We start from the raw sequence: 10,871 nt of genomic DNA, 5'->3' as shown, positions 1-10,871 counted from the left end.
AATAAAGACTATATAGATGAGGACAAATAGAGGCTATTTATGCAGGGCTTGCTGTAGCAAGGGAGTCAGCTACTATTGCCTACTTAAATTTGGCAAAAACTCAAAGGCTGGCATAGGAAAGCTTTCTGGTGAAAAAGAAGGGTGTGCTCATGTATGCTCTGAGTGGTGTGGTAGGCCTGGGGAGGTTGGAGGCAGACTCACTAGAAGTGGGATTTCCTAAGTAAGTTGTTTGGGAAGTAGTATTTGACTTTCTCTGACTGGTCCTGGATTGGAAGCAGGGGCAAAAATGAGGGAAACTGGGAGTCACTGACCAAGCCCAGTCTCAAAACTGATGGCTTCAAAGATTGCGGTCTGGCTTCTTGAATTGGTTGCTGCAGAGGTGGTGAGTCAGAGTTCTGTTTTCATAGATAGTCTGGCCATTGTCTAGTTGTACATTCGGTCTCTCAAAAGCAATCCAAAATTTGATGTCTCAAACACTGAAAACATATTTAGTATAATTCAATAGCTGAATTCTTCTCTCAGCACGCAGATACTTATCTCTCGAATCTTGTTATTCTTTTCCATCTATCCTGTGATGTGTGTAACCTGAAGAGCACAATAGAAGAGGTGGGAGCAACTAACTCTATAAATCTAAAAGTGTTCCACATGAATAGTAAAACACCTTGAATAACAGGAATGAGATCACGTTCTGCATTTTGTGAGTACTATAGATGCTACAGTGAAGATACATCGTTACTATAAGCATTGTTGTCCCTCCTTTTTATAAAGTATAAAAATAATCCACTTGTGCTGATGCTAATAGGCACCATACTAACCTCTGAGTGACAGACTGATATGTGGTCGAAATTTAGAAGAGGAAGGCACACCCAATATAATTCAGGATATTGTGACACTCCCCTGAACATCCTCCGAATGGGATGGGGTGGAGGGCCATTCTACCCACCAATGCCTGTAGACGTAAGAGGGAGCACGACCTCGACAGTGACTGGCATGCTGGGGACGAGGGAGGGAGGGTTGAGAGGATTGGCACCATGGCCGAGCATGCTGACTCTACAGCACGTGTCTTGACTACAAGTCCCAGCTCTCCCATTATATGTCATTAAGTAATTGACTTAGTCTCTAAGTTCTTCACTTCAAGTTCTTTTGTATAAAATGAGAATGATGATGCCTCTTTCCTAGGGTTGTTGGGAGGACAAAATATTTGTAAAGTTCACTTAGGAGTGCCCAACACATTTTAAGTACCATGTAAAAGTTTGCTTGTTAAATAACAAAAAATAAATTATTATTATGATAATAATCTATCTCTGAATATGCCTTAAAACCATTTTTTAGGGCAAACAAAACAACAGATCTGATGATTGCTCCTCTGAAAGGTCTGATGAGATAAGTGGTAAATGAAGGCAAATTCATACATCTGAAGGAACATAAGCATAAATGAGCTTGAAGAGATTAGATAGAAGTATATACCAATTTTGTTTTTGTTTTTTCATAGAAGAACTAAAAAATAAGCAATGGCATAAAATTATATGCTATATATTTAAAAAGAAAGCAAGCCTTGTCATCTATACCATGACATCCAAAGCAACATTATTAACAACAAGAATTAACTGAGTAAGTTAACATCTCTCCTTTTTGTTGCATTTTTACCTAATTCGTTGCTCATCTTTAGTTCTACTCATCAATAACGACCCTCATGTTTGCATTTAATATTGGCTTGACCATAGACTTCCTAAGGTTTAAATTATCTTGTTTACATTTGAAACTCTTGATTTGTGGGTCAATACCCTTTATTGTATTACCAGGAATGTACTTACATGTGACTTTACTCTTTCAGAGCAGGATATTCATAACTAAAGGCAGTCATTTAAACAAAGTCTACAATGGATTCCTAAATATTCAATCTAGCACCTCAGTTTTTGTTGACATCTTCCATATTCATCAAATATCCTCCTCTGACAGCTCTTCAGACAGTTTTCAGAGCATGTAATAGCACTTAAATTGGATACAAGAATATCCTTTCTCCTCAAATATTGCCAACTGTTTGAGTGATATGATCCTCTTTACAGAAGTTGTGGTCTGTTTTGCTATTCAAGAAAGAAGCACATTGGCAGTGTTACAGTGAAAATAGGAGATTTTATGTAAAAGATGAGTCAATTGAAAGAGATAAAAAGACAACTATTAATTAAAATTCTAATTGAATGCCATATCTTTCAGCTGAAGTCGTCAGATCATGCAAATAGTTTCCGTTTACTAAGTCTCCTTTAATCAATATTCATCAAGCAATGATGTGAACAGAGCATGGTTTTGTGTCACGGGGCTTTTAAAATTTATGATGTTCCTTGTATCTGTGGCAGAATGCAGCTGGAGTAGGCTTTGATGGCTGGGAAACTATTCTGGCTCTCTTCTTTGGGTCCTTATTTTTGACTTCTGTGCTGCCGCAGTTTGTCTGCTTATGCAGAAATGGCTATTCTTCAGGCCAAAGTTTTAAAAGAGCATGTTGTGAAAGCATCTGAAAGAAGTTGTTTTGAGGTCAAAAGATTTGCCTTGAATTCAGCCTCAGCCACTATAGCTCTGTGACCAAGGGCAAATTATCTAACTCAATAAAGTCTTGGTTTCATTTGTAAACAAAGATAATTTGCCTTACAAAGTTTTTATGATGATTAAATAATATGACAGTGACTTACATTTTTTTTTTCTTTCACTGTAACCTCTGGGAAGAAATATATTTTTATCTTAGAATTCATTATATTATTGATATTTTTCACATATGAGTAAGAGTGTGTGTATGTGTATGTAACATAAAACCCAAATAAAAGTTTCAGGTAATAATTCTTACCCTTACTATGTGTGATGCACTCTGATATTTTTCTATTCTGTATTATTCTCTTTCAGTTTAAAAAATGCCAATTGTAGTACTCTAAATTGATCTCACAACACATTAATGGGATAAAATTCCTATTCTTGAAGACGCAGACCTAATTACCTGACTCAAGAAACATTAAATTCTCTATTTTTCACCCCTTTCTTTCAGCTCTAAATATTTTGTTCCATTGTCTTCTGACTTCTATGGTTTTTGGTGGTTACCCCTTTCACAATGGTGACTCTTCTCACCTGCTGGTCCCCAGACATAAAAAGTCTTTATTCCTTTTTGAATGTCAAAAATATTTCATAACAACTTTTAATAATTTGACATTTAGGGACTTCCCTGGTGATCCAGTGGTTAAGACTCAGTGCTTCCACTGCAGAGGGCATGGGATTGATCCCTGCTTAGGGAAGTAAGAATCTTGCATGCCACGTGGCCAAAAAAATTAGAAAATTTGACATTTAAGCAAGGCTAATTTTTTTAATGTGAAAGGATATATAGTTGCTAGTAATTTTAATGGAGGAAAATTTTGGTACAAATTATGCAGTATCTACTGTATTTAATCTAATAATTGAGGTAAAAATGAAATAATCACAATCTCTCTACAGTAGAAATACTCTTTTTCTCATGCATGGGGAACTATACAAGGATTTAAAATTTTATTGAGGAATATAACATATTGGGGGGAGCCTCAAAACCCTCAAAAAAAGAGAAAAATATAAATAAAACTGCCCTCTGAGAATTAAACTAGAAAAATCTGCACATATGGAGATTAGCCATCTGGAAGACTAAAAGACCTGCCTGGGATCTGAGACTAAACCAAAGAACCCCTATCCCCTACTTTGAGAGTATGGAGTCTTAACCACTGGACTGCCAGGAAGTCCAAGAAGAGGTTTTTCTAAAAAGAATTTTTTGAAACAGAGTTAGAATGGAAATGCAGAACTGATATTTACTTTTTAACATAGACATCAGACTCCCAACTTTTCAAAAATGCATTTGACTCATATCTATATTCTATATCTGCATTCAGTCTGAAGATTTGGAGAAGAAATGTCATATTTTGGCATCTCCACAAAATCTTTTTTGTTGTTGTTGTTTGCACAAAACTCAGTTTTTTGTATAAAGGCAGCTCTGAAAATAAAAATCTCTACTGTAAGAGAGATCAAAAAACAAGCTGCTCGGCTCCTGGAATATAAAAGCTGTGCTGCTGAGGACATGGGCAAACAGGCCTAGGGTAGGTGTAAACAGAGACACACAATTTGTGATCACTCTGCAGACATGGCTTGAATTACTTGGAGCTCATCAGAACTGATGAGGCACTAACTGCATTCAGGTGCACTTCAATCAGAACTAGATTATCCTATTAAAATTAATGAAGCGCTAGAAGACTTTAATGAGTAAAAGAGCCTTGGTTTTAAAGCCTTTTATGCATTTTACTCACATGACAACAATTTGGTTGACAGTGCAATCACATCTCTTTCTGCTAGGCAGGTAAAAAGTTTTGGCTATTGGAGGTTTAAGGTTTAGTCCATCGTGTTCAACATACTCCCGGGCACATCTCTTCAACCTTTACTTAAATGACCTATGGGTTTGGCTTAATTAAAACAGAGGTTGAGTGCTCGCTTCGGCAGCACATATACTAAAATTGGAACGATACAGAGAAGATTAGCATGGCCCCTGCGCAAGGATGACACGCAAATTCGTGAAGTGTTCCATATTTTTAAAAAAAAAAGAAGAAAAAAAAAAAAGAGAAAAAAAAAAGAAAAAACAGAGGTTGATTTATCTTTTGCTATCCTGTTTTATTTTTTGTAATGGAAACTAAATAATTGTTCTCTGTCAGATTCCAAATTTTCTTATTATACTACTGAGATGGGATTTTCCCCTGTTTTATGCTCCTGGCGCTTTTATAAGCCAATGAAGCCCCTGTTTTTTATCTTTTCTAGAAATGTATTCATCATGTTGGGTAGGGAGAGTTCCACCACCTCCAAATAGGACTTACTATGAGACTCAGCAGAATTTGAAACTGAGAAGGAAAGATGAATGTTTGCCAAGTATCAATGCTTATTTTAATGTTAGCCTGGCATATAATAGAATGAAATATTAGGCAACTACAGGAGGGTCATGTCTCCGAGTGCAGGAAAGGGAACAGATGTTTTAAAGCCTAGATACAGTTTTGACAAATTTAATGTTAGTTAAGCTATCTTAAAATGTTAGTTTCTGTATCTTAGTTTCCCCCAGATGTCAATGAGTATTACTGTGTGTGAGCATTAGTGTTATGAATATTCACGACTATTTGGAAAGTTTTAGAGCATAAGATGCTTACTAATAATGGCCATATTTATTTTAAAAATGCTTTGTGCTCCACAATAGAACTTTCTAAATTCAAGTTGATGGCTGACTTTATGATTAGAAAGGAAAATTATACATGGATAACAACTTGCTTCTTACAGTTAAGAACAGCTTCTTAGTAGCAAATAAAGATGTAAAAAGTAAACTTCAAGAGAATCAAGATGAAAATACTATTCATAAAAAGGTCAAACAGCAGTTTTTCTATTTTTCAAATTGTGATAAAAATACATAAAATTTACCACTGTGAAGTGTACAGTTCAGTGGCACTGAGCACATTTACACGGCTGTGTAGTCACCTCCACTATCCTAAACATAATTTTAGAACACATACCCAGTGCAGGAAAAGCAGCAACACCTATGGAGTGAAGACTGTTGAGGGGAAGAGCAATTTTGCCCTCCATCCCTCTTAGTTCTTTTGGCTGGTATCAACTTAAAAATGCCCAAAGTAAGAGTTATATGTTTGTTTTATTCAGGGATTTTTCCTGAGAACTACAGCCTGAGACAGCCTCTCAGTAACTCTGAGGAATTGCTCCAAAAACATTTGGGAAGAAATCAGTGCATATACTGATAGATGATTTTTGGTGAAGGAATCTGTCAATCATACATGTTGGTAAAAGAGTAATGTTAGTCACAAAGAACAGGTATCTCAAGTTAATGGTTTTAGTGTTTTTCTATGTATGGGAAGATGCGAGACCCTGGGTTCATTAAAATTCTTCCTGAGAGGTACATCTAACTATCCATGGGGCCTGCTTGTCCAAAGCACAGAGCATCCTGTTATCATCTTAATTCCCTCTGTCTGAGGCACTGTTCCTCTCAGAGAACAGTGTTGGTCAGTGACTGAGACAGATTACGACTTAATCCTTGCAGAATCGGGTGATGAATATAAACGCTCTCTGTTCTTGTCTGTTTACACTGGTAATTAAAAGGCAGACATGGGCAGATTAATAGGAGAAAATCAAATGTATTGCATATGCATGGGGAAATCCTTATAAATATGAAAAACTCCAAAGATGTCAAGGCAAGATGAGGTAAAACTGTTATTCTGGACTAAGGAGAAGTAGGTAGGGGTCGGGGACTTCCAAGGGAAGTGAGATAATTCACAGGATGACAAAAAGACTTAATGTTGGGTATAGAAATGTTTGCTGGGCCATCCAAAGACAGGGGACACAGGACTTTGATCAAATGGACGTTGCTAGGTTTCTTCCTGTCTACCTCTCTTGTTTTACAGGTCAGAGAAGTTAAGTGATTGTCATAGGACATACTGCTAGTGTATACAGCATACTTATGATAGTTATTATTTATGGTGATAATTCCTTCTTCCTGGGACAGGCCGCCTATCTTAAATTCTTTTGGACACTATCAGGGATGTTGAGAAGGTCTTCTCAAGTCTTCTGGGGCTTGCCTGTTTTCAGCTGAAAATAATCAGCAGGCCAGAGTGGAACATCCTGGGGCAACCCCATCACTGTACATTTGGATCAGATCTTGAAAGAAATCCCTTTGTTGGTTTGCTCTCCTGCTCCAAGACACGGTTTAGATATCTAAAGCAACATACATGCTATCGCCAATTTGTATTTGAAAACTGGCTAATAATTTCCATATTGCACTGCCTTGGGCATACCTGGGCACAGCTCCACATTTGCCATCTTTCATCTATTCCTTGGGGTACTGTTGGCACACCTTCCTATCTCCTCCACTAGATTACAGACTCCTCTGGGGATATAGGTGGTGCCCAATTCATCTTCATAGAGTTCACCATCATATACTCACATCTTCCAGAATAAGTATAAATATAACTGTACATTTTCCTGGCCCATAAATGTTTCTTAAAATATTTGTAGAACCTCTTTTCCCATGATCATTTATTTTTCATGCCATACTTTTTGGAGGACTATTTTCCAAATATGTGGTCCTCTTAAATTAATTGTTATTTTTTACTCAGTGATTTATAGGTAGATTACTTATAGTAGTTACTAAATCTGTTCTAAATATTTTGGTCATTTTATTGTGTTCACTTTGGTCCTGTATCAAGTATTAGCTTAAGTCTGTGCATATGTATGTGTGATCATGCCTTATTTACACAAAGCATTTCAGCTTATTGAAGAAGATGGTGAGATTTTTTTCTTTTTTATTGACTCCTCCCTATCACTTCCCTAATCCCTCTTTCCAATTGTCTGCAACACATTCTATTGTGAGGTTTTCCAAAAATCTCCCAGGAAGAATGACCTTATCTGTAATCTGTACTTCCAGTGTAATTCATTCACTTATTACCTTACTAGTGGTTTACAGGTCTTCATGTCTCACCCTTACAGGCTGTTGGTTGCTTAAAGGCAAGGGTTGTCAGGAAATGGCAACCCACTCCAGTGTTCTTGCCTGGAGAATCCCAGGGACGGGGGGAGCCTGGGATCCACCATCCCAGGGATGGTGGGCTGCCGTCTATGGGATCACACACAGTCGGACACGACTGAAGTGACTTAGCAGCAGCAGCAGCAGTCTTTAACAAGGTATTGGCAAACAGTAGATATAAAAAAGGCTTTCCAAGTGGCACAGTGGTAATGAATCCGCCTGCCAGTGCAGGAGATGCAAGAGACACGGTTTTGATCCCTGGGTCAGGAAGATCCCTGGAGAAGGAAATGCCAGCCCACTCCAGTATTCTTGCCTGGGAAATCCCATGGACAGAGGAGCCTGACAGGCTACAGTCCACGGGCTCGCAAAGAGTTGGACACGACTGAGCACACACACACACACACACACACACACACACACACACACACACACACACACACACACACACACAGATATCAAAAAGTGTTTTTTCCTAACTATCCTTTTATAGAATTCCCTTTGTAACCACAGACCTCTCACTGTGACTTAGAACATAGGGCCATACCAGCTAGCATTTCCTCAGGCTTTAGGAGAAGGGGAGGAAGTACTTCAGAGAGAAGAGCTTACAAATCTTACCACTTACTTATAATTTAGGTTTAAGTATTCATCTGAAGCACTTGACACTCTAACCACTAAAATGCTTGATTAGGAACTCAGGCTTGAGAGACACATCAGAAGAGGGCGAGAAGAGTGTCAGAAGACCACATCATTTTTGTGATTAATGTTTCAGTGCTACTTTTTTTTCATGTTTCAACAAAGGGTATGAAAAAGATTCAAGCTTTTTCAGGGAAGAACACACACTTCATATTATTTCTTTTCCTTATTGCTTAACAATCTCAAGCAACTTCCACTAATGGGTTTCTGCTGTTAGGCACTTCAGGTCCTGCTTGTAATTTTGTTATTTAGTGAGAAAACCAACAATCAAATGAAAAACTAAAAATATAGGGCCATCTCCATTTGCATGTCAGGTAATAAAACTGTGTCACTAGCAGTGTGTCCTATGGCACTCACTTAACTTCTCTGACCCTTAAAACAAGATTTTTAAAGGTATATATTTCTGTGAATCTATATAATTGGAAATTCTCATGGGCTTGTCTCAAAACTTCCATGGATTAAAAAAAGCTCTTTAGTAATAATTTTAAAGGTAATGCTTGTTCATTAAGGAGTAGTTGTAAAATAACATTTAATGAAGAAAAAAGGAACTCAGTTCTGTTACCCATTGGCCTTACTATAAGGGCCTTTGGTCAGTTCAGTTCAGTCGCTCAGTCATGTCTGATTCTTTGTGACCCCAAGGACTGCAGCACGCCAGGCTGTCCATCCAGCACTTCCCTGTCCATCGCTAATTCCCAGAACTTACTTAAACTCATATCCATAGAGTCCGTGATGCCATCCAACCATCTCATCCTCTGTTGTCCCCTTTTCCTCCCGCCCTCAATCTTTCCCAGCATCAGGGTCTTTGCAAATAGTCAGTTCTTTGAATCAGGTGACCAAAGTATTGGATTTTCAGCTTCAGCATCAGTCCTTCCAATGAATATTCAAGACTGATTTCCTTTAGGATGGACTGGTTGGATTTCTTGTAGTCCAAGGGACTCTCAAGAGTCTTCTCCAACACCACAGTTCAAAAGCATCAATTCTTGGCACTCAGCTTTCTTTATACTCCAACTCTCACATCCATACATGACTACTGGAAAAACCATAGCTTTGACTACATGGATGTTTATTGGCAAAGTAATGTCTCTGCTTGTTAATATGCTGTCTATGTTGGTCATAGCTTTTCTTCCAAGGAGCAAGTGTCTTTTAATATCATGGCTGCAGACACCATCTGCAGTGATTTTGGACCCCAAAAAATAAAGTCTCTCACTGATTACATTGTTTCCCCTTTTATTTGCCATGAAGTGATGGGACCAGATGCCATGATCTTAGTTTTCTGAATGTTGAGTTTTAAGCCAACTTTTTCACTCTTCTCTTTCACTTTCATCAAGAGGCTCTTTAGTTCTTCTTCACTTTCTGTCATAAGGGTGGTGTCATCTGCATATCTGAGGTTATTGATATTTCTCCCGGCAATCTTGATTACAGCTTGTGCTTCATCCAGCCCAGTGATTCTCATGATGTATTCTGCATATAAGTTAAATAAGCAGGGTGACAATATACAGCCTTGACGTACTCCTTTTCCTATTTGGAACCAGTCTGTTGTTCCATGTACAGTTCTAACTGATGCTTCTTGACCTGCACACAGATTTCTCAGGAGGCAGGTCAGGTGGTCTGGTATTCCCATCTCTTTAAGAATTTTCCACAGTTTGTTGTGATCCACACAGTCAAAGGCATTGGCATAGTCAATAAAGCAGAAGTAGAGGTTTTTCTGGAACTCTTTTGCTTTTTTGATGATCCAATGGATGTTGGCAGTGTGATCTCTGGTTCCTCTGCCTTTTCTAAATCCACTTAAACATCTGGAAGTTCATGGTTCATGTACTGTAGAAGCCTGGCTTGGAGAATTTTGAGCATTACTTTACTAGCGTGTGAGATGAGTACAATTGTGCGGTAGTTTGAGCATTCTTTGGCTTTGCCTTTCTTTGGGATTGGAATGAAAACTGACCTTTTCCAGTCCTGAGGCCACTGCTGAATTTTCCAAATTTGCTGGCATATTGAGTGCAGCACTTTCACAGCATCATCTTTCAGGATTTGAAATAGCTCAACTGGAATTCCATTACCTCCACTAGCTTTGTTCGTAGTGATGCTTGCTAAGACCCATTTGACTTCGCATTCCAGGATGTCTGACTTGAGGTGAGTGATCACACCATTGTGGCTATCTGGGTTGTGAAGATCTTTTTTGTAAAATTCTTCTGTGTATTCTTGCCACCTCTTCTTAATATCTTCTGCTTCTGTTAGGTCCATACCATTTCTGTCCTTTATTGTGGCCATCTTTGCATGAAATGTTCCCTTGGTATCTCTAATTTTCTTGAAGAGATCTCTAGTCTTTCCCAGTCTATTGTTTTCCTCTATTTCTTTGCATTGATCACTGAGGAAAGCTTTCTTATCTCTCCTTTCTATTCTTTGGAACTCTGCATTGAAATGGGTATATCTTTCCTTTTCTCCTTGCCTTTTGCATCCTATCTTGTAAGAGCCTGAAAGCAGCTTAAAAAAATCACGACAGAGTTTTAAGAAGGAAACTGTTAGAATGTCACTGGTCTGGATCTCATTTTATTCTCAACAGTAGAATCATTAATTCTTTTCCTCTCCTGTGCTGTATTTCTGTTTAGTATATATTCCGTACGTATAT

General features: G+C 38.1%; 1 non-coding gene across 1 annotated transcript; it reads left to right on the top strand.

The window, feature by feature from the left end:
- Positions 1–4,478: 4,478 nt before the first annotated feature.
- Positions 4,479–4,585, top strand: LOC122441182. Its single transcript, XR_006269302.1, has one exon. It is a non-coding gene; the product is annotated as a U6 spliceosomal RNA (small nuclear RNA).
- Positions 4,586–10,871: the final 6,286 nt, after the last annotated feature.

The sequence above is a fragment of the Cervus canadensis genome, chromosome 4 (genome assembly GCF_019320065.1).
Source record: "Cervus canadensis isolate Bull #8, Minnesota chromosome 4, ASM1932006v1, whole genome shotgun sequence".
NCBI classification, from domain to species: domain Eukaryota; kingdom Metazoa; phylum Chordata; class Mammalia; order Artiodactyla; family Cervidae; genus Cervus; species Cervus canadensis.
Note: the sequence above shows the minus strand (reverse complement) of the source record. Positions and strands in the feature narration are given on the sequence as shown.